We start from the raw sequence: 21,523 nt of genomic DNA on the forward strand, positions 1-21,523 counted from the left end.
TTGCTGTACATCAGAGAAAGATGTTACTTCAGCAGAGTTTGGTATGAAACTCCAAGAGCAGAGGTATTACGAGTGAGTAACCTTTCTGGTGGTCGCAAGTCGTGAATGATGAAAGAAATATGCGTGTTTTTCATGGACGTTTAGAAAAGCTATTCAAATACTGATATATTTAAACAACCTGTGCAACTTCAGAGGACAGCCGGATGGAATGGCTTTACAAAGTTTAATTACAAATATAAATAATTTATTGAATAGAAAACTGGTTAGAAAATCCATACAAACTTGATCACTGTGGGTGTCAGGGGTTGTGGGCCGAAGGGGAATGGGGTTGGGAGGGAAAGATAGATCAGCCATGATTGAATGGCAGTGTAGACTAGATGGGCCGAATGGCCTAATTCTCCTCCTATAACGTATGAACAAACATTGTTCCAGCAGAGTCAGACAAAGATTTTACAACTATTGTATCTCTGACTGTTCATTGTTCTATCGCTTTTATTAATCCCACCACATAAGGTTGTGAACAAGGAAGTTTCAGAGGGGATGGCATTACAGGTTAGCACTTCCCACAATCACACCTCACCTGAGTACATCACACATACTCAGCCCTGCACGTGCAGCTGTATGTGCTCATGGATAGTCCCATCTCGCAGGTCAAGTCGAGAGTCAAGGGAGTCAAGAGTCTTTTATCGTCACATGTCCCGAAATAAGAAAAATGAAATTCTTACTTGCAGTAGCACCTCAGATATGTAAAATTAGAGCTCTGTAAACACCATAATGAACAACAAAAAGATTTATAAATAAAACAAATAAACAAAAACAATGATAGTGCAAAGACAGAAACAATGCCACCAAGTCTATGTAGTTCGATGCTTATTTGGAGGTTGTAGTGTTGAATAGTCTGCTTGGTTGTTGGGAAGAAGCTGCAGTTTTCAGTCTCCTATACCTTCTTCCCGATGGTAGGTGTGGAATGAGAGCGTGGCAGGGTGGTGTGGGTCTCTGATGATGATGGCTGACTTTTTGAGGCAGCAACTCCTGTGGAGCAACAGCAGTCTCCGAGAGGATCATGGGGATGATGGTCATCTAACAATAATCAATGTCTCTCTCAGTGCCTTGGATCGTATAAACACCCATATTATCTAGTTGCTCGTGATGGACTGATATGTGCCAATGTATCTCTCTACAGACATTTCACATACTATAAAGAGACACTATAACAGGAAATGCAGAACGATCCCACCCCCACGATAGCTTGGAGTGCAGTTTGTAGTGATGCTGAGGATCCATGTATGTTGGGAAGATTGCACTGGAAGAGTCTGCCTCAACATCATCCAGGCTCTATCCTGGTATCTTTCTGAGGGCTTCAGCAACACTAAGGCCCTCCCTGTTTCCTCCAGCTCCATCACCCATCCCCATGAATCTGAGCACATTACAGGCAACCTTTACCCAGCTGCTGGACATAATGCTGATGCAAATGTAATGCTAATACTGAACAAGAAACCTCAAGATATCCTGCACCAGTTCAGTCAGCATGGACAGGTTCAGACTTCTTAGAGCAGGGGACAAGTAGAATCTCTAGTGTTTGCACACCAGAGCTGTCAGCATCTTCTGAGGCAACCCAGCCTAATTATGAAGTTTACCCAGGACAGTCTTGTCCTGTTTGTCTGGTCCTTTTTTTTTACAAAGTACAACTCCACGCACACTTCATCGTAGGCAGATACCTGGTTGATAGTTATAACAATACTTTGGGAAATGGGCCAGAATAATGTTCTACGTTAACAAATTCCTGCCAGTTCCAGTGATGGAATGTTCCACTCATCCAACCAGTTTCAATTTGGCAAGTTGCTTAATCGTACTCCTAGAGTCTAGGGGGTGGTACAGTGGCATAAGGGTAGAATTGCTGCCTTTTAGCGCCAGAGACAAGGATTTGATCTTGATTACGGGTGCCGTCAGTATGAAGTTTGTACATTCTCCCCATCACCGCATGGATTTTCTCCGGGTGCTCTGGTTTCCTCCCACACTCCGAAGACGTTTGAAGGTTAATTGGCTTTAGTAAAAATTGTAAATTGCCCCTTCTGTGTTGGATAGAACCAGTGTTTGGGGTGATCGCCAGTTGGCACGGACTCAGTGGTCCAAAAGTCCTGTTTCCGTACTGTATCGCTAAAGTCTAATGTGATACAGCATAGAAACAGATCCTTCGGCCTAACTCGTCCATGTCAACCAAGATGCCCATCTACGTTTGGCCCAGTTGCCCTCCTTATAAAGCTTCTCTCAGCTTTTGGTACCAGTCCGAAGCTCGTGAAGAAACAAGGGTAGCTCAAATCTACAATCTCGGTGTTTCTTGAGTTTGTGTTATTATGGGAGACCAAAGTAATGTCTACTGCTGCGCGATACTTAATACTGACTGTATGCAAAAATGAATTTCACTGTACCTCGACTCGGTACATGTGACAAATAAAGTACCATACCATACCATTCAAAGTAAAAAGTTTTGAAGGGCAGCACTTTGAATGACAATATGTAAATTGGCACAACGGCAGAGCATGATGTGATGTGGTCGCACAGCTTCGCCAATTCGGGTTCAACTCTGACCTCAGGTGACGACTGTGTGGCGTTTCCATGGTTCCCTCCCACATCCTAAAATATGCTGCCTGCTGGGTTAATTGGCATCTGCAAATAACCCACAGTGTGGGTGTGTGTCTGGGGAAACAATGGTGAGATAGAGGAAGTTACAGGGAAATCAGTGGGGGAATGGGACTGATGGGATTGATGTAACTCAGTGAGCCACGTGGGCTCACTTTATTTTGTAAATAAATCCGAGAACGATGAGAAAAACAGTCAGCCAGATGTGAATGTAATTTGCTTTTACTTCTTCTTTATAGGGGGGCACATAATTGGTCTAAAGACTACAGGAGAAGTGAGTCTGGTGCAGAACAATCTAACACGATACACAAAATACAAGCTGAGGAAGGTCAAAATGGCCGCTGTAAAAATTCTGAGGGAAATGGTAATGGATCCGGGGAGAAACCTTTGGATTTATCAGATTACTGCAAAATTAAGGATTCGGCCACACATCGAAGTGAATCGTCCATTCAATATGAGTCTAAGAAGGCAAAATTGGAAGAACCTCTCCAGAAGAAATGCACTCATGATGGTTTAGCGAGTGAAAGTTTCCAGGACAATATGCACTCTTATGAACCAGTCGGCAAGACGATGAGTGGTGAAGCACCCAGTAGAGACAAAGATAAGGCTCAGGAAGTGTTGAGTCCCAAAGATGAATTAAAAATGAGTGACAATGAAGACAAAGTGTACAAGAATTTGAACATTAAGGTGTGTTATCATGTTTTGTAATTAATAAAGTATCAGTGATATATTAATATTGTTATCCTCATTTTTAACAGCTATGATCAGAATGGAGCATATAAATCTCATGTTATCAGTGGGGAGAAGGTGACGTTTCGGATCAGGACTCTTTTTCAGATTGATTGTAGTAGGGGAACTAAAGCTGGAAAAGAGAGGCGGGGATAGGAAAGAGCCTGGCAAGTGATAGGTGGATATAGGTTCAAATTTCAAAAACAAAGGTGAGGAGGGGGGGGGGGGGGGGATGGTTTGACAGGCACATGGTTGGAGTAGGTGAAAAAGTTGGAGATGAAAAGGAGACAAAAGGGTGTCAGATAACTGTTAAGAAACAGACAGGTACATGGATAGGACAGGTTTGAAGGGATATGGGCCAAACGCAGGCAGGTGGGACTAGTGTAGCTGGGACATGTTGGCCGGTGTGGGCAAGTTGGGCTGAAGGACCTGTTTCCATGCTGCATGACTCGATGAGATTAGGGAAGAGGAGTGAAATGTAACGCCTGAGGGAGGGATATAGGGGAAGGTGGACCAAGGAAGAAGGGGGGGAATGGTGGGAGAAATGGGTTACTTCCTTAACTTTTGTGCTTATTCCGTATAGTACACTCTAACCATGCACAATTTCCATGACTTTAGCCAGTCTTTAATCTTTGCAATATTATGAGCTGAGCACTTAAGAGCAATGTCCTAAACTTTACTAGATGACCGATAGTGATCTCCCTGATTCTCTAAACCCAAAATTACTTCAGTTAAATCTGGATCTTGCTTGGCTAAACAATCGCAGGCTCCTGCTGCCAGTCCATGAAAGGCAGTTGCTCCTGAATGACGTAATGAAGTCCTCACCCTCTGTCTCCTTTCTCTGTTCGTTTACTTATTTATCTATTTATTCACTTCCCTATGTTCTTTAAATCCCTGTAAAGCGTCTTTGAGTGTATGAAAAGCGCTATATAAATGTAATGCATTATTATTATTATTATTATTAAAGAAGCCAGAATAAGCCATTCCCATAAACACTCCTCTGGTAGCCTTTCTCAGCAAACAAGGCTTGAGGGGGGTGGGGGGTGGGGGGTGGGTGGGAGAGAGAGTCAGCTTTGCTGTCAAGGCTAACACATTTGTCCAATGTCTCTTTGTACCTCTGATTTGCAAAAACATTTGGAAACAGTAAAAAAAATAACGTAAGTAGTAAAATAAAAAGTAAATCACAAAAACTGTTAAATGGAAAAGCAAAATAAAAAATGTTGCCAAAGATGATTAAAAGGAAAAACGTGCTTAACAGCTTTCTGCTCTTCTCCCATCCTCTATGATCACCATTGAACTCAGCTTTGCCATGGATTATGCATCAGATCCTGTCTGGCACAGGACGTGCACTAGGGCTATGGAGGATAACTACTGAAGCATTTCAGCAAGTCTTAATTCCAGCCCTGGTGTCCAGCTGGTGTGCCATGGTAGAGCGAGCTAACATGTTCAGCCTTCCAGGTTTGTCAGTGAGTTTGGCACTCCTGCATGGAAGTGGATGTGCACTGATTGCCAACCCTGGGAACATTTGGATGGGGTATGAGTGAGCACTTCAGCACTGAGCTACCTATATCAACCCTATGATGTGCCGAATGGCCTAATTCTGCTCCGATAACATAATTACCAGTAGGATCCACCTGTCATAGAATCACACAGGATGGAAACAAGCCCTTCAGCCCAACATGCCCATGCCGACCAAGCATAGCCCCTTATATGCCAGTCCCACCTGTCCGCATTTGGCCCATATCACTCTAAACCTTTCCTATCCATGTATGTCTTCAACTGTTGTTTTAAATGTTGTTCCTCTGTCCCCCATTTAGTAAAAGTATTGCACCAATTATAACAATCTTTGAACCAATTATAACATTTTTTGCCTTAAAAACATAAAAGTCACTAAAAAAACCAACAGACGAGGCAGCATCTGTGAAGAGATATAAACAAGTTCCATGGTTAGTGTCCGATAATATTCTCTGATTGGCTTAGTAATTCTACCACTTGCTGTTTTTATCTCAGATTTACAGCATCCTCGGTATTTTACATTTACATTCACCTTACTCCCTCTCTCTCTCTCTCTCTCTCTCTCTCTCTCTTCCACCTTCATTAACTTGCTGTAAGAGGAGCTACAACTTGTGGAGCTCTTCGTAATTAACCCATGGTTCATTCTTTTCTATTTGAAACGAAATGTACGTTTTTAGAAAAAAGTAAACTAATTATGAAATATGAAGCTGTTTTTGTTGTGAGTGGAAATTGAAAGATATCCAGAATTGTGATCAACATAGCAAATTAGTAGCTTTGAATTGAATAGAGATTTTTTTGTCATAGACAAGCTAAATAGACACTGGGAAAACAACCTTAAAACTTTCAACAGCTCAGTACTTTACTGTGAAATCCAATTCTCTCAGCAGATCATGTAAAACTAGTTATCCAGGGTAGGTAAATATTAAACATGTAATCACGATTGCAATCATTCCAAATGTAACCATAAACAATTATATATGCATATATGTCCTTGTAGAATTCTCAAGGGAAATTGTCCATCACTTATGAAGACAACTACTGGGTACTGTTTTTCGCCTTGTATATATTTTTCCGAATTCCCTTACCATGGGTGCAGAGGGTCATCGGTGGGTCGTGTGATATAATTGATAAGAATGCAGTTAAAATTAAGAAACATTAACAAAAATAAGCACATATCTTTTGCAGTTGGAATTAGCCCTCAAAAGCAAATTAATCTACACACTATATTGTGCAGTTTGGCAAAAATGTCATTGCTCTTCTAAGTATGTGAACTAAGCATAGATGTATTTTGCATCTGTATGAATTATACATATGAGTTGAGATGGAGGATCAGATACTCTGCTTGCAGGCACAATATGACAGCAATTCTAGATCCAGGGACCCAGATGACAATCGGAGAATTCGTATGAAACTGTGCACAAAGAGACTCAAGGGCAAGAATGATGGAAGTCCAACTGGTAAGAATATTAATCTTCAAATGTCGATAGAAATTTTAAGCGTGTAATCTCCAATTTCAGTTTATAGTTACAAAGGGTTTGAAACCTGGCACAGGTTGTCAGGTGCAGCGAAAAATTTCTAAAACCTTTGAATTTATTTTAGATTTTGTACTTTAGGCATACGGTGTGGAAACAGGCTCTTTGACTCAGCGAGTCCATACCAATGAGTAATCACCCCGTACACTAACACTATCCTACAGACTAGGGAGAATTGACAATTTACAGCAACCAATTAACAAAACCGTACATCTTTGGAGTGTCGTAGGAAACCGGAGCACCCAGAGAAAACCCACGCGGTCACAAGGAGAACGTGCAAACTCCGTACAGACAGTAGCAGTAGTCAGGATCGAACCCAGTTCATTGGCGCTGTCAGGCAGTAATTCTAACGCTGTGCCACTATGCCGCCCCAAACTCATTTATGACTTTGCTATATCTAATTCTCACACTAAATGGATTATGTAGACCAAAGAATAAAAAAGTACTTTGTTCATCCATGAGAGACACAAAATGCTGGAGTAACTCAATGGGACAGGCAGCATCTCTGGGGAGAAGGAATGGGTGACGTTTCGGATCGAGACCCTTCTCCCCAAACCCGCATGGCCCAATTTTATCTTCTCCCCAAAGCCTTATCGTTCCCCAGCCCCGCATGGCCCGACTTTATCTTCTCCCCAAAATTCATATAGAACTGCCCTGGCAGACCCATTGTTTCTGATTGTCCATGTGTCACTGCTAAAGTCGATCTGCCATTGTTCATCCATGTATGATTTGTAAGTCGGAAGGATGATACCACAACTGCTGATAAGAGGCAACAATTAACATGCTAACGGTCACATGGCAACAAGTCTGTGTTTGGCTTCTCACTGTCTTATCCGGTAATTACCAAGTTTGATGGAGGTTTCCCTTATAGGTGTCCCAACAGAAAAATAAAGCCGACAAAAATAAAATCTATTTTTAAATCAGGAATTCATCTTTTTACTGTTGTTAATAGAATTTAAATGATTAGTTTTGGCCACAAAGTTGTGGCTACAAAGCGACTTGTCCTAATCGGGCTGAGAGTTACCAGAAGTTGCTTGTGAATAGGTTGGTTATGAATATAAATGTCACCTCAAAAAAACATGAGTAAGCCTCGGAAAACGTGTGTGATTTTTAAAATACAGAAGTTATTTTTATTAAACAGGAATTTGTTCAAAACTCAATGGTTATTCTCCAAAAAGGCAGCTGTTGGATTTTCCTCATTATTAACAAAAACTACGGTAGATAGAAATACAAATTTGCTTTCTATTAGGTTAACATATGTGCAGATTATAAATTACAATGCAATTCACAAACTTCTTTTTCTTCACACAGTGGAGGTGCATCTTCAGTTTTTGAACGCCCAGTCAGATTCAGCTGATCTCCCCCGATGTGAGGTTAGTAGAAAAATTGTAGGTCGTCTAATCCCCAAATAAGCTTATGAACTCTAAGGACACAAAGTGATGGAGCAACTCAGCGGGTCAATCAGCATCTCTAGAGAACATGGATAGGTGATGATTCGGGCCAGGAAGTCTGAAGATGAGTCCCGACCCGAAACGTCACCTATCCATGATGTCCAGAGATATTGCCTGATGCACTGAGTTTAGTTTAGTTTTAGTCCAGCGCAGAAAATGGCCCTTCAGCCCACCGAGTACATGTTGACTGGCAATCGCCCTGGTACACTAGCACTATCCTACACACTAGGGACAATTTACAACTTTACCAAAGCCAATTACCTACAAACCTGTATGTCTTTAGAGTGTGGGAGGAAACTGGAGCACCCGGACAAAACCCACGTGGTCACAGGGAGAACATACAAACTCCATACAATCAGCATCTGTAGTCAGGATTGAACCTGGGTGTCTGGCAGTTACTCCAGCACTTTGTGTCCTTTTGTTTAAACCGGCATTTGCAGTTCCTTGTTTCTACAGTTCATGAGCTCTGCTATGAACGGAATGTAGAGAATCGTACATTGTGCTCAAGATTTTTGATGGCGTTTCCCATAATGTCACTGGTTGAAATTTAACAGCATAAATTGGAAATAATATGTTCACCTTTAGAAACCATTTTTGAATGTTACAGTGGGACCAAGATGCTGTTATACAACCAGAGCACCTATTATGGCTTTGAAAGGGTATATCCTGGTCAAATGCTCCTCCTACTGAAAATCACAAAGTGCTGGAGGAACTCAGTGGGTCAGGCAACATCTGAGGAGGGAATGGGCAGGTGACATTGTGGGTCGGAACCCTTCCTCAGTCTGAAGAAAGGTCCAGACCCAAAATGGTGTCTGTCCATTCCTAGCGCTGCCTGACCTGTTGAGTTCTTCCAGGACTTTGTGTTTTGCTCGATTCTAGCTTTTGCACCCTTTTATGTCTCCATGGTACTCCTACAGATTATGTATTAACTAAACATTTGGAAGGTCTGAGGAGAGAAAATCAAAATTTACACTTTTAACAGAGACTGGTAAATTCAGTTCACATGTATCTCCCCCTTCTTCCATTTGCTGTCTATGCATTGAATCTGGTGACTCTCAGCAACCAAATATGCTGAGAAACTGTGCATCATAGTTTGATGAATTTTACATTGTAGAAAATGGGCCATTTGATTATGCCCACAATGGGAATGTTGCATTCTTATTAATAGTCATGTTTAAAAAAAAATCATAACCTGCAGCTTCATGATAAATATTTTTGTATTGTTGTTAGATCATGCTCTACAGTAGCACAGATCTGTGATTTTATTAGAAATCCAAACAAAGGTGGTTATAATGAATGTATTAATCATGTGTATAGCATGATATTTTCTGTTTAGTACATATTTGTCAAACTTATGCACAGAAGGATTTATACATGGGGAGGAATCCATCGATGAACACTTCTATTCTGACTATTGGAAAACTTCACCTGATAAATAGAAATAAGCAGGGTCTATAATAAATTGTTGAAATGCTAAAAAGGATCATTGGGTATAATGTACTATATACTAGGCTTTGATATAAATACTGAACACACACACACACACACACACACATATATATATATATATAGATAGATATACATAGATATATAGATAGATATAGATATATAGAGATAGATGTAGATATATAGATATAGATAGATATAGATATAGATATATATATATATATATATATATATATATATATATATAGATATACATAGATATATAGATATATAGATATATAGATATACAGAGATACATAGATATAGATATACATACATATATATATATATATATATATATGAAGAAGGGTCTCGACCCGAAACATCACCCATTCCTTCTCTCCAGAGATGCTGCCTGTCCCGCTGAGTTACTCCAGCATTTTGTGTCAGCCTTCGATTTAAACCAGCATCTGCAGTGCTTTCTTACACATACATATGTATATAAATCTCAAAACCTGCTGTATATATATATGGACGTAAATATAGATGGATAGTTAGCAAGTTTGCAGATGACACCAAGAATGCTGGAATTGCGGACTGTGAAGAAGGCTGTAAAGTATACAGAGGGGTATTGTAAGAAAATAACTGCAGATGCTGGTGCAAATCGAGGTATTTATTTCACAAAATGCTGGAGTAACTCAACGGGTCAGACAGCATCTCAGGAGAGAAGGAATGGGTGATGTTTCGGGTCGAGACCCTTCTTCAGACTGATGTGAGGGGGGCGGGACAAAGGAAGGATATAGGTGGAGACAGGAAGATAGAGGGGTATTTATCAGCTACAGAAATGGGCACAGAAATGGCAGATATAGTTTAACGCGAGTGAGTGTGAGGTGTTGCACTTTGGAAGGTCCAATGTGAAGGGAAAGTATACAGGAAACGGCAAGATCTTTATCAGCATTCATGTGCACAGGATCTTGGAGTCCAAGTCTATAGCTCCACGAAAATGACAACACGAGCAGATAGAGTGGTAAAGAAGGCATATGGTATACTTGCCTTCATTGATGGAGCATGGTGTATAAGGAACAGGAAGTCAGGATGCAGCTTGTTAGGACTTTGTTTGAGCCACATTTGGAGTATCACGTGCAGTTCTGATCATCCCGTTATAGGAATGCTGCCTGGATTAAAGGATATTAGCTATAAGGAGTGGTTGGATTGTTTTCTCTGGAGCTTTGGAGGCTGAGGGGAAAGAAATATATAAAATTATGATAGACAGTCAGAAATATTTTTCCCAGGGTTAAAATGTCAAATATGAGGAAGGCATAGCTTTAGGGTGAAAGGCACAAAGTTTCAAGGAGATGTGTGGGATTTAACTGGTGGGTGCCCGGAACATGCTGCCAGGGGTGTTGGAGGAGGCAGAAACAACAGTGGCGTTTAAGAAGGTTTCAGAAAGGCACATGGATATAGAGGGAATGGAGGGATGTGGATCATGTGCAGGCAGTGGAGAATAATTCCTTCCTTCTTCATTCTTAACTGCTTGTTGAACCTGCCTATTAACCTTTTGCAATTCATCTATTGACATAGAGTTGTTCCTATTCTAAACATTACTGGATCAGATAACTAGTTCCTGTTAAGTGCAAGGTCATTTAGCACCTATTAATAATAGAACCAGAAGATGCTGGGGAAAACAAAGTTCTTAATGGGAAGCTGATGAGAATGAATAATGCATTACATTTATATAGCGCTTTTCTAAAAACTCAAAGACGCTTTACAGGGTTTACTAAAACATAGAAAAATATAAATAAATAAGTAAACGAACATAAAAGGAAAAATAAGGTGAGGTGACGGTCAGTGGTTGAAGGCAGTGTTGAACAGGTAAGACTTCAGTGATGTTTTGAATGTGGTGAGTGAGGAGGAGTCTCTGATGGTTTGAGGTAGTGAGTTCCAGAGGGTGGGAGCAGTGATGGAGAAAGCCCTGTCCCCCAGGATCTGAGTTTGGTCCGGATGGGGGGGGGGATAAAATTGGTTAGAATAGTATTCGTGTAAAAGTGTGTGTTTGGTGGTTGGTGCAGTTTGGGTGAACTGAAGGAACTGTTTCTGTGCTGTCTTCTCTCAATGATTTTTAACTCTATGATGCTATGGTCCTCTAAATCAGCAGGTCGGGCATCTGTGGAAGGAAACCAATTAATGTTTCTGGTCCAGGACCCTTCATCAGATCGGAGAAAGCGAAGAACAATTTAGGCTTGAGATAGAAACGATAGTGCAAATGGTGGTGGGTAGAACAAAGGGAATCTGTCAGAGAGGGTAAAATAATGTGGCACTTAAGGGGTAGTTAAAATCAGATTAATATCCTTCGTCTGTACAAAGCGTTGCTAATGTTGCATAGTCTATGATTTTCCTTTAGCAGTCATTGTGAAAGGCTGCTAGATTTGCCAAGATTTGTAAATTTCTTGTTCCAGGTTAACAAAACCAAAATGATTTGATTGTATTTCAGATTTGTTTGAATATTAAAGTCTGAGAGTTGAAATCTGATAGAAGAATCGTACGTTTAATAACACATGAAGGGATAACTAGTTAACATGGTTAATCTTTGTTGTAAGGGAAAGAAAAGTGAGGGCTAATAACTAGCAAATAAGGACGTGGATTGTGCTAATGTGGTGACAGGGAGCCGCAGATAAAACCTAAAAGTAGAGACATGGAATGGAGCTGTGGCGACACACGTTTCAGGAACTGATAGTTATATTATAGCAAGCACCCATTGTTGTGACAGAAAATTGGATCTACTGTCAACTAAGTTAGACTTGTGGATAATCATTTCATTCTGTAATCAAGACCTACTTTGTGACCGAATCACATCCTTCTGTAACCTCCATTCTGCAATGAAGACCTAGTTTTACTGTTAATCAAGATTCTGTATTATGTCAGCCGAGAACGTGAAACCTGTGCTAAAGTTGCACTAAAGGAACAGCTTTGACTGGTCTTCTAGTGCGCACCAGTTTTTAAAAAATGCCCATTACTCCACGTGGCCTTTCCATTTGCTCCTACAATCTTAATACTATATGATAATGATTGGCCCAAGGAGGCTATGATTGGACTCCGAGAAATTCCTTCAATCCCTTTCTTCCATTTATTTCCCTGTAATCTATTCTATCTCATTTACCAGTTAATTCCCTTGGAATTAGTTCCCCCTTGCCACACCTACACAAAGATTAATGTACAGTACCCAATCTATCAAGTCAACACACTTTTAAAATGGGGAAGGAAACTGGAGCTCAAGGAACGGCAGATGCTGGAGTCGTGAGCAAAATTGCTGGAGTAACTCAGCGAGTCAGGCAGCATTTGTGGAGGGAATGGAGAGTTGATGTTTCGGGTCAGGAACCTTCTTCAGACTGTGAGAAAAAAAAATCACAGAGGGGTAAAAGTGAGAGAGGGGCTTACAGAACTCACATCGGAGAGAGGAGGATAATTTTTTCAAGGGAAGCATACTTTGAGGAGATTTCACAGTAGAGCGGTAAAATGGAGACACAAGGAACTGCAGAAGTCTGAAGAAGGATCCCAACTCGAAATGTCATCTGTCCATTCCCTCCACAGACGCTGCCTAACCCGCTGCCTAACCCGCTGCCTAACCCGCTGCCTGACCCGCTGAGTTACTATGTGTTTCAATTGTGTTTTGTTGAGGAAAATGGAGGGCATGGGAGAAATGAAATCTCAGGGAGAATGTGCAAACCCTCCACACTCAGCACGGGAGGCTTTTGGAGCTGTGAGGCAGCAGCACTATCTGCCCCTGTGTCTGATCCTATACATTGTGCAACACCAGTACAGTCAGAGGTATGTTGCAGTGCTACCAAAACAAACCACAAAATAATGAAAAGCTTAGATGCAAAAATTTAATCAAACCTGTTTTACTGCAAATGAGTTCCTCTTTCATTTGCTTTATCAACACCTGAATGAGCAGTTACATTTTGCGCTCTTGATGAGCCGTGAAGAAAGGGTCCCAACCGGAAACATTGTTTATCCATTTCACTCCACAGATACTACCTGACCTGTTAAGTTCCTCTTGCAGTTTGTTTTTTTGTTCAAGATTCCAGCATCTCCAGTCTCTTGTGTTTCCATGTTATGTTTCCTTTGCACAAGATGCCAAGCATTCAGAGAAAGAATAGCAGAAAGATCAGATTTCTCTTTTCCCCATTTCCATTCCACATTGCCCCATTCAACCTCCGGCCCACCAGGTGGCGGTCTTGGCAGCTGTTGTGGGTCATTAGTCCATCATTTTGTATCTATCTTTGGTATAAATCAGTATCTGCAGTTCCTTCCTACAAGCCTCCTGGTATGTCCCTGCTGATGATATATTCTTCGTATTCAATTTGAAACCATCTAATGGGTCTGTTTAAAAAGCCCTTTAAAAATTAAAAGTAACCAAGTAGTTTCAAGAATAGCATTCAATCCTTGCTTTATGTGCAGGGAGTGAATAAATCTGCTTTTTATTAGATGCCATTGAAATGGTCCAAGGATAAAGATCGCTGAGATAAGAGAACTGTGACTCCGTAAGATTTTATGGTTGGTGGTTTTCCATTTTGAATTTGCTTGTTTCACCATATTAGGCCACTAATTTTCAAGAGGTATGTGAGAAGCAAAGGATTAAACCCGAAAATGAGAAGCAGCAAGCAGAAAATAGTGCAGCCCAAACGAGGAGAAAGAAAAAGAAGAAACCTCTGGACTTTTGGACATCTGGTAAGAGTGGAACAGTTTCAGGTAGATTTGTATTTAAGTTTACAAGTTCATAACTTTTAGGAGCAGAATTCTACTATTGGGCCCATCAAGTCCACTCCGCCATTCAATCACGGTTGATCTATCTTTCCCTCTCAACCTCATTCTCCTGCCTTCTCCCCATAACCCCAGACACTCGTTCTAAACAAGAATCTATCAACCTCCGCTTTAAAAATATCCATTGGCATGGCCTCCACAGCCATCTATGGCAATGAATTCCACAGATTCACCACCCACTGACTAAAGAAATTCCTCCTCAATAGACTCTGTAAAGTAAATAGACTATAGTAGTGCAAAGTCAAAAATAATGTCCCCAAGTCTACATAGTTCAGAGATTATTTGGAGGTTGTAGTGTTTAATAGCCTGATGGTTGTAGGGATAAACCTGCTCCTAAAGCTGGAGGTTAGTTTTCAGGCTCCAAAATCTTCTTCCCGATAGCAGAATGGTCATAAATCAAAATATCTTCTGTTCATTTCCCGAAACTGTTGCTGCCCGTTACTCCAGCACTGTGTATTATGCTCAAGATTACAGCACCTGCAGTTCCTTATGTCTCCTGTGGGGGTTTTAGGTGTACATACTCTATGACATGATTTCAGCTATCAATTTGGTTTTAATTAATTATTTTGTGTTGGATATTAGGTTTCATTGGTGACTGGGTCACTGTGATGGATAGTGGTAGTAGGAAAGCTAGGTCAGTGAATGGAGATTGGTTTAGTTTAGTTTAGGGATGCAGCGCAGAAACAGGCCCTTCGGCCCATCGAGTCCATGCCAATCAGCGATCCCCATACTTGAGCACTATCCTACACACTACGGACAATTTACAATTTTTACCAAATCAATTAATCTACAAACCTGTACATCTTGGGAGTGTGGGAGGAAACCGGAGCACCCGGAGAAAACCCCATGGTCAAATAGAGAAGGTACCAACTCCGTACAGACAGCACCCGTGGTCAGAATCGAACTCGGGTCTCTGGCGCTGCAAGGTGCTGTACCACCTTGCACCACTTTGTAGGTGTCACAGTTGAATTAATTCTTCATCGACATCCCAGGCAGGAAAGGATCTCCTAGATTGTCGCCTCCCTTTCCCTTTCCTCTTCACCATGTCCTCATGTTTCTCAGTTCTTCAGATGGGGACAAGTGCTACCATTCACCAACGCTGGAACTTTAATATGCACTGTACCGGAACTAGCATAGGACGATTCCAGGATGGGTCCAGGCAGCTGATGAGCTGATCCAGACCACCCATGGGCCTGCTCCATCAGATCCTGCCTGGTTGTGAGGCTTTCCTAAGTTCATATGTCACAGGACCAGAGGTAGATCATTCGACCCATCATGTATACTCCAATCATGGGTGAACTATCTTTCTCTCTCAACCTCATTCTCCTACCTTTGCCCATAACCCTTGACACCCTCTGTGTAAAAATACTTGCCGCACATATCTCTATTAAACTTTGCTCCTCTCACCTTAAAGCTATGCTTTCTAGAATTTGACTTTTCCATCCTGGGAAAAAGATTCTGACAGCCTATCCCATCTATGCCTCCCACGCTGTGTGACTCTCTGACAATAACAATTCCTAAAACACATTTGTAGTAATTTCAGGAAATATCATGGTGTCTTTGTGCAATTTAGTTTTTGTGCGACTATCAAATTGAAGGTAAATGTTCACTGGACATAAAACCCCCAAACTGGCAACTGTGCTCATTTCTTATGGTATATACGGATTCTTTAGTTTAGTTTAGTTTAGTTTAGAGATATAGTGCAGAATCAGGCCCTTCGGCCCACCGAGTCCATGCTGACCAGTGATCCACTAGCACTATCCTTCACACTAGAGCCAATTTACAATTTTTACTGAAGCCAATTAACCTACAAACCCGCACGTCTTTGGAGTGTGGGAGGAAACCGGAGCACCCAGAGAAAACCCACATGGTCACAGAGAGAACGTACAAACTCCATGCAGGCAGCACCCGTAGTCAGGATCAAACCCGGCTATCTGGCGCTGTACGGCAGCAACTCTACCCTTGCACCACCGCGCCGCCCCGATTGTTTGCTTGCAAGTATTTATTGCTGCGTTGCTAGTTCCCAATTATCTGGGTCCAGAGAACATATTTCTCTGAAATAACCTTCAGTCTACATTTACTTATGATGAATATATGCAGAAAGGGTGAGGCAGACATTTAACTGTGAGTTTACGCACACCTTTCATTTGCTGTTAATTAATTACAAAATGATTGTGCCTCTGGAGACAGTGATATCAGCACAGAATTTTTTTAAAGCACTTGTTAAACAAGTCCTTTATTTACTTTCAATTCAAAACAACATGCCATTTTGTAACTCAACATTTAATTAGTATCGCATGAGGTTTTTCAGGGTGAAGCTCGTGTTGCAAAATGAAGATAAGAGATTGCAATGAGGCAATGGGCTTGTTGCTTAAGAATAGTGAACATTTCTTTTTTGCATTCAGAGACTGAATGACATTGCAAAGAGCTAAAGGTATTCACCTTATTTTCGATTAGCTCATTCAAACATGGGTGGTTCTGTAGAGTTAAATCAAAACCAAGCCTGGTCAGATTTAGCTTTGGATCTGCTCTGATTAAAATGCTTTGAATGGGAAAATGGCATAGTGGAGCAAGCAAAGTTTCTACCTTGCTATTGACCTAAAGGAAATATTTTAGGAGATTTGCAAAGTAGTACTGACCTTATCCAGAAGATATTTATTTAGTTAGGCCTTTTAGAGTTAGGGCAAGCAAGCATATCTTTTAAATAATTAAACTTGAGTGGTGAAGTTTGTTTTTGGTCAATAGCACTAAATGCATTTTACGGTTGTGGCTTTAGATATGGAATACACTGCAATACTGTTACCATACGGGTATTAGCATGTGAAGTCAAAATCTCTAAACATATTCACAATAAATTAGAACAGAGTATCAGAGGGATTAGATCAAACAACCTCATGAATATATGCTTTCATTCAGTAAGAAATGAAAGCATACAAAAGAAATCTTACAAATTATAAATAATCTCATAAGATTGTAAATCTTGCCTCACGGCACCAGAGACTCAGGTTCGATCCTGCCCTTGGGTGTTGTCTGTGTGCAGTTTGCACGTTCTCCCTGTGATTGCGTGGGTTTCCACCGGGTGCTCTGGTTTCCTCCCACATACCAAAGACGTGCAGGTTTGTAGGTTAATTGGTCTCTCTGTAAATTGCCCCTGGTGTGTCAGAATTGGGAAAGTGGGATAACATTGAACTAGTGTGAACGGGTGATCAGTTGTCGGCGTGGGCTCGGTGGGCCGAAGAGTCTGTTTCCATGCTGTATCTCTAAACTAAACGAAATCCTATGACACAAAATAAAAATTAAGCAACCACAGAATATTAATTTTAGCATTTTTAATATTCCCGAAAATACTCCAAAATATTTTAGTTAATGAATACTTTGCAAATCTAGTCACAGTTATACGAGGTTCCAGGGTAGCTACTTCCCTACAACTATCAAATTCTTGGACGAACCTGCACAGCCCAAATCCCACCTCAACACTGGAACACAATGAACCACCTCGTGCACGATCATGGTCAATTTTTTCCAATGATGTTTTGCACTAATGTCTTTTCTTTTCAGTCTTTTTTTTCTTTTTATTGTCTTGCAGAATTTATGTGTAGTGTATGTATAATCTGTGTTTTTATGAATTTATCTGTTTCTATGTGCCTGTTTGTGATGCTGCTGCAAACCTAGATTTTCATTGTACTGTACCTAACTAACCTTGTGCCTATGACAACAAGATCCACTTGAAAGATGCAGTCAGTATGCACACACAGATGCATTAATATTATACTTTGCCAGCTAATTTATGTTTTAATAATGTGGGTTAAGGAATCAATGTGGTACAGGGCACCGGGAGGGAGAGGTGGTGTGTACAAATGTTCCCATGGGAAGTCCGTATTGCTTTGTACATGGCAGATCATGGTCTAACTAACGTAATCAAGTTTTTTTTAGGAGATGACAAAGGTGATCGATGAGGTTAGGGCGGTGGATATTGTCTATGTGGATTTTACCACGGGATTTGATGATGGGCTGATCCAGAAGATTCAGGATTAATAGTGACTTGGTCATCTGGATACAGAACTGGCTTACTGATAGGAGACAGAGGGTTGTGGTGGAAGGACTATATTCAGGCTGGATGTCTGTGACCAGTGAAGTTCCTCAGTCTGAAGAAGGGTCTCGACCCAAAACGTCACCCATTCCTTCTCTCCAGAGATGCTGCCTGTCCTGCTGAGTTACTCCAGCATTTTGTGTCTACCTTTGATTTAAACCAGCATCTGCAGTTCTTTCCTGCACAAGTTCCTCAGGGATCTGTGCTGGGACCTCTGCTGTCGTGCTCTTTATCCATTCACCTATTGAAATATTTTATACTTTGTTATGTGAAAATTAAAATAGAATAAGGATATTAAAATATGGATTCTCTCAGCTTGTGCAACATCAAATATGATATTTGAATAACATGCTACCAAAATCCAATGTTGAATAAATGTAAAGTTAAATGTTTTTATCTTTGAAATCTCACTGCATGATATTGTGCCTGCTCTGCAAGAATCATGCAATTTTCTTTACTTTTCTCATCTTATTGCCTTTGTTGCTATTGCTGAATTTGTGATTCATACCTAGGCTTGTACACGCTGGAATTTAGAAGGATGAGAGGGGATCTTATCGAAACATATAAGATTATTAAGGGGTTGGACACGTTAGAGGCAGGAAACATGTTCCCAATGTTGGGGGAGTCCAGAACCAGGGGCCACAGTTTAAGAATAAGAGGTAGGCCATTTAGAACAGAGATGAGGAAAAACTTTTTCAGTCAGAGAGTTGTAAATTTGTGGAATTCACTGCCTCAGAAAGCAGTGGAGGCCAATTCTCTGAATGCATTCAAGAGAGAGCTAGATAGAGCTCTTAAGGATAGCGGAGTCATGGGGTATGGGGAGAAGGCAGGAACGGGGTACTGATTGAGAATGATCAGCCATGATCACATTGAATGGTGGTGCTGGCTCGAAGGGCCAAATGGCCTACTCCTGCACCTATTGTCTATCGTCTATTGTCTATACCACTCACTTCTATTGCTGCTGCAAACCCAAGTGTAAGATAATTAATTAGATTTCAGTATCAATTTGGAATATTTCCCTCTTGATAACGCAGTCAGAGTGAGCAATGTGTGATGCAACTCTCTCTGAGAATATAACTTGGTGTCCATCCTGGTGCCTTCCCTTTGTGAAAGTAGATGGGGGTGGGTGAGGGAACTAGGACAACAATTAAGCGACAACTGGTGGGATAAAATTGACCAAAATTGATGTGATCAAATTGCATCTAATTTGAAGAATGCGAGGGTGTATTTTAAGTATCTTCTTCCTACATATTTGTTCGTCATTTAATTGACCGCAAGCATTTGAGCCATGAAGAAGCAATGGTGAAGAATCAAGAATGTTTTATTGTCTTGCGTCCCGAAAAGGAGCAATTAAGTTCTTACCTGCAGCAGCGCAACAGATACCTAAGCATAGTCATCTGTAAAACCCATAATAAACCATAAAAATGTTCAGTATAAAAACAACAAACAGACACATAAATAGACAATAATAGTGCAAAAAGAATGTCCCCAAGTCTATATAGATCTCTGCTTATTTGGAGGCTCTAGTGTTTAATAGCCTGATGGTTGTACGGAAGAAGCTGCTCCTGAACATCCCAAATATCCATATTTAATTCTATCTTTATTTATAGCTGCGTACAAGAAGGGAAGAAGAATAAAAAAATGTAAATCCACTCAGCCATCGCACACACATGCTTCACAATGTAATCCAAAAATACCAGAAGACAAAGCTTCCTCTGTTCCGGACTTGGCTCCAGAAAGGTAAGCACTCGTTACTAAGTACTCAAAGCTCTTTGGTACCTGGGCAATGTCACCTGAGCAAAGCCAAACTCAAACTGGAGGAACAGCACCTCATATTCTGCTTGGGTAGCTTGCATGAATGGTATGAACATTGAATTCTCCAATTTAAGGTAACTTCTAGCAATGCTCCCCTGTCCTTCCCCTTTCACCCCCTCCCCCCCCCCCCCCCCCCCCATCCTCCCCTGCTCTCCTCCTCCCATGCGTCCCCTGCATCCCATCTGAATTCACACCTATTTCTCCCTTCCCCCTCCACCTACATTCTTTCCTCTGGCTTCACGATTTGCAACTCTTCTTTCCTTTTGTCTCAAAAGGAGTGGGCAACATTTTGGTCGAGATCTAAGACCCTTTGTCTCCACAAGCATTGACCATCCATTTCCCTTCACAGATGCTGCCAGACCTGATGATTTCTTATGTCTCCAATTTTCTAGTTTAACACTGAAAACAAAGAGACATTGTAACCCTTTTCCAATCCCAAACCTGTGTATTTTAACCATCTGCAACATAGCAACTGCAACATTCCACTCTTTGCAGAAGAACCAGTCAATCGTGTAGACCTACTGGTGACTCATGGAGACAAGGAGAAATGGATAACCTTGATATTATACAGTAGATCAGCGATTGAGCTTATGTACCATGCTTCTCTTCAATGGAAAGGAGACAAAGTAGCTGACCATGTTGACTGGTGCTTTGAGTAACCAGATGTTTGATACCTTGATGATTGCCATACTTGGATACCCTTATAAGGGTATGAGTACCCTTATTGGTACTCATACCCTTATAATATGCGGGAAGCAGACAATGGTTTAGGTTCAGGTTTATTATTGTCACATGTACCAAGGTACAGAGTAAAGTTTGATTTATGCTATCCAAACAGATCAAATAAAGATATACTCAGTTCAAACTCAAGTACAGTGGATAGAGCATGATCACCTTTACACTAGTTCTACCCTACACACTAGGGACAATTTGCAGAAGCCAATTAACCTACAAACATGTGCATCTTGGGAGCATGCGAGTAAACCGGGCCACCCGGCGAAAACCCACGTGGTCATGGAGAGAATGTACAAACTCCGTACAGACAGCACCTGAGGTCAGGATTGCACCTGCGCCTCTGGCGGCGGTAGGGCAGCAACTCTACTGCGGCGTCTCTAAGCCGCCCTTCGTTCAATGGTTTAACTCCAAACATGGGATTGCTTTTCCTTTGATGCTACAATCTGCCAAACGCTGCCTTGATGTCAAAGAAGCCAATCACATGTCCCCGCTGGAATTCAGCTATTTACTCGGGAACCTTCTTCAGACATACCTCTGGAGATGCTGCGTGACCCATTGAGTTCCTCTAGCACTTTGTGTTCTACACAAGATTCCAGCATCTGCAGTTCCTAGTGTCTGCATGAATCCTACTCCATCTTTGTTACATGGCAGCAAGATTGTTCCATCTGTATTACACAGCAAGATTACTGAGCACAGACAAGGGATCAACCAGCGATATTCCCTCTCTCTGCAACTCAGCAGCCACAACATAGTGAATTTCTTTCATGTTT

This window comes from Rhinoraja longicauda, chromosome 22 (genome assembly GCF_053455715.1).
Source record: "Rhinoraja longicauda isolate Sanriku21f chromosome 22, sRhiLon1.1, whole genome shotgun sequence".
NCBI lineage: Eukaryota > Metazoa > Chordata > Chondrichthyes > Rajiformes > Arhynchobatidae > Rhinoraja > Rhinoraja longicauda.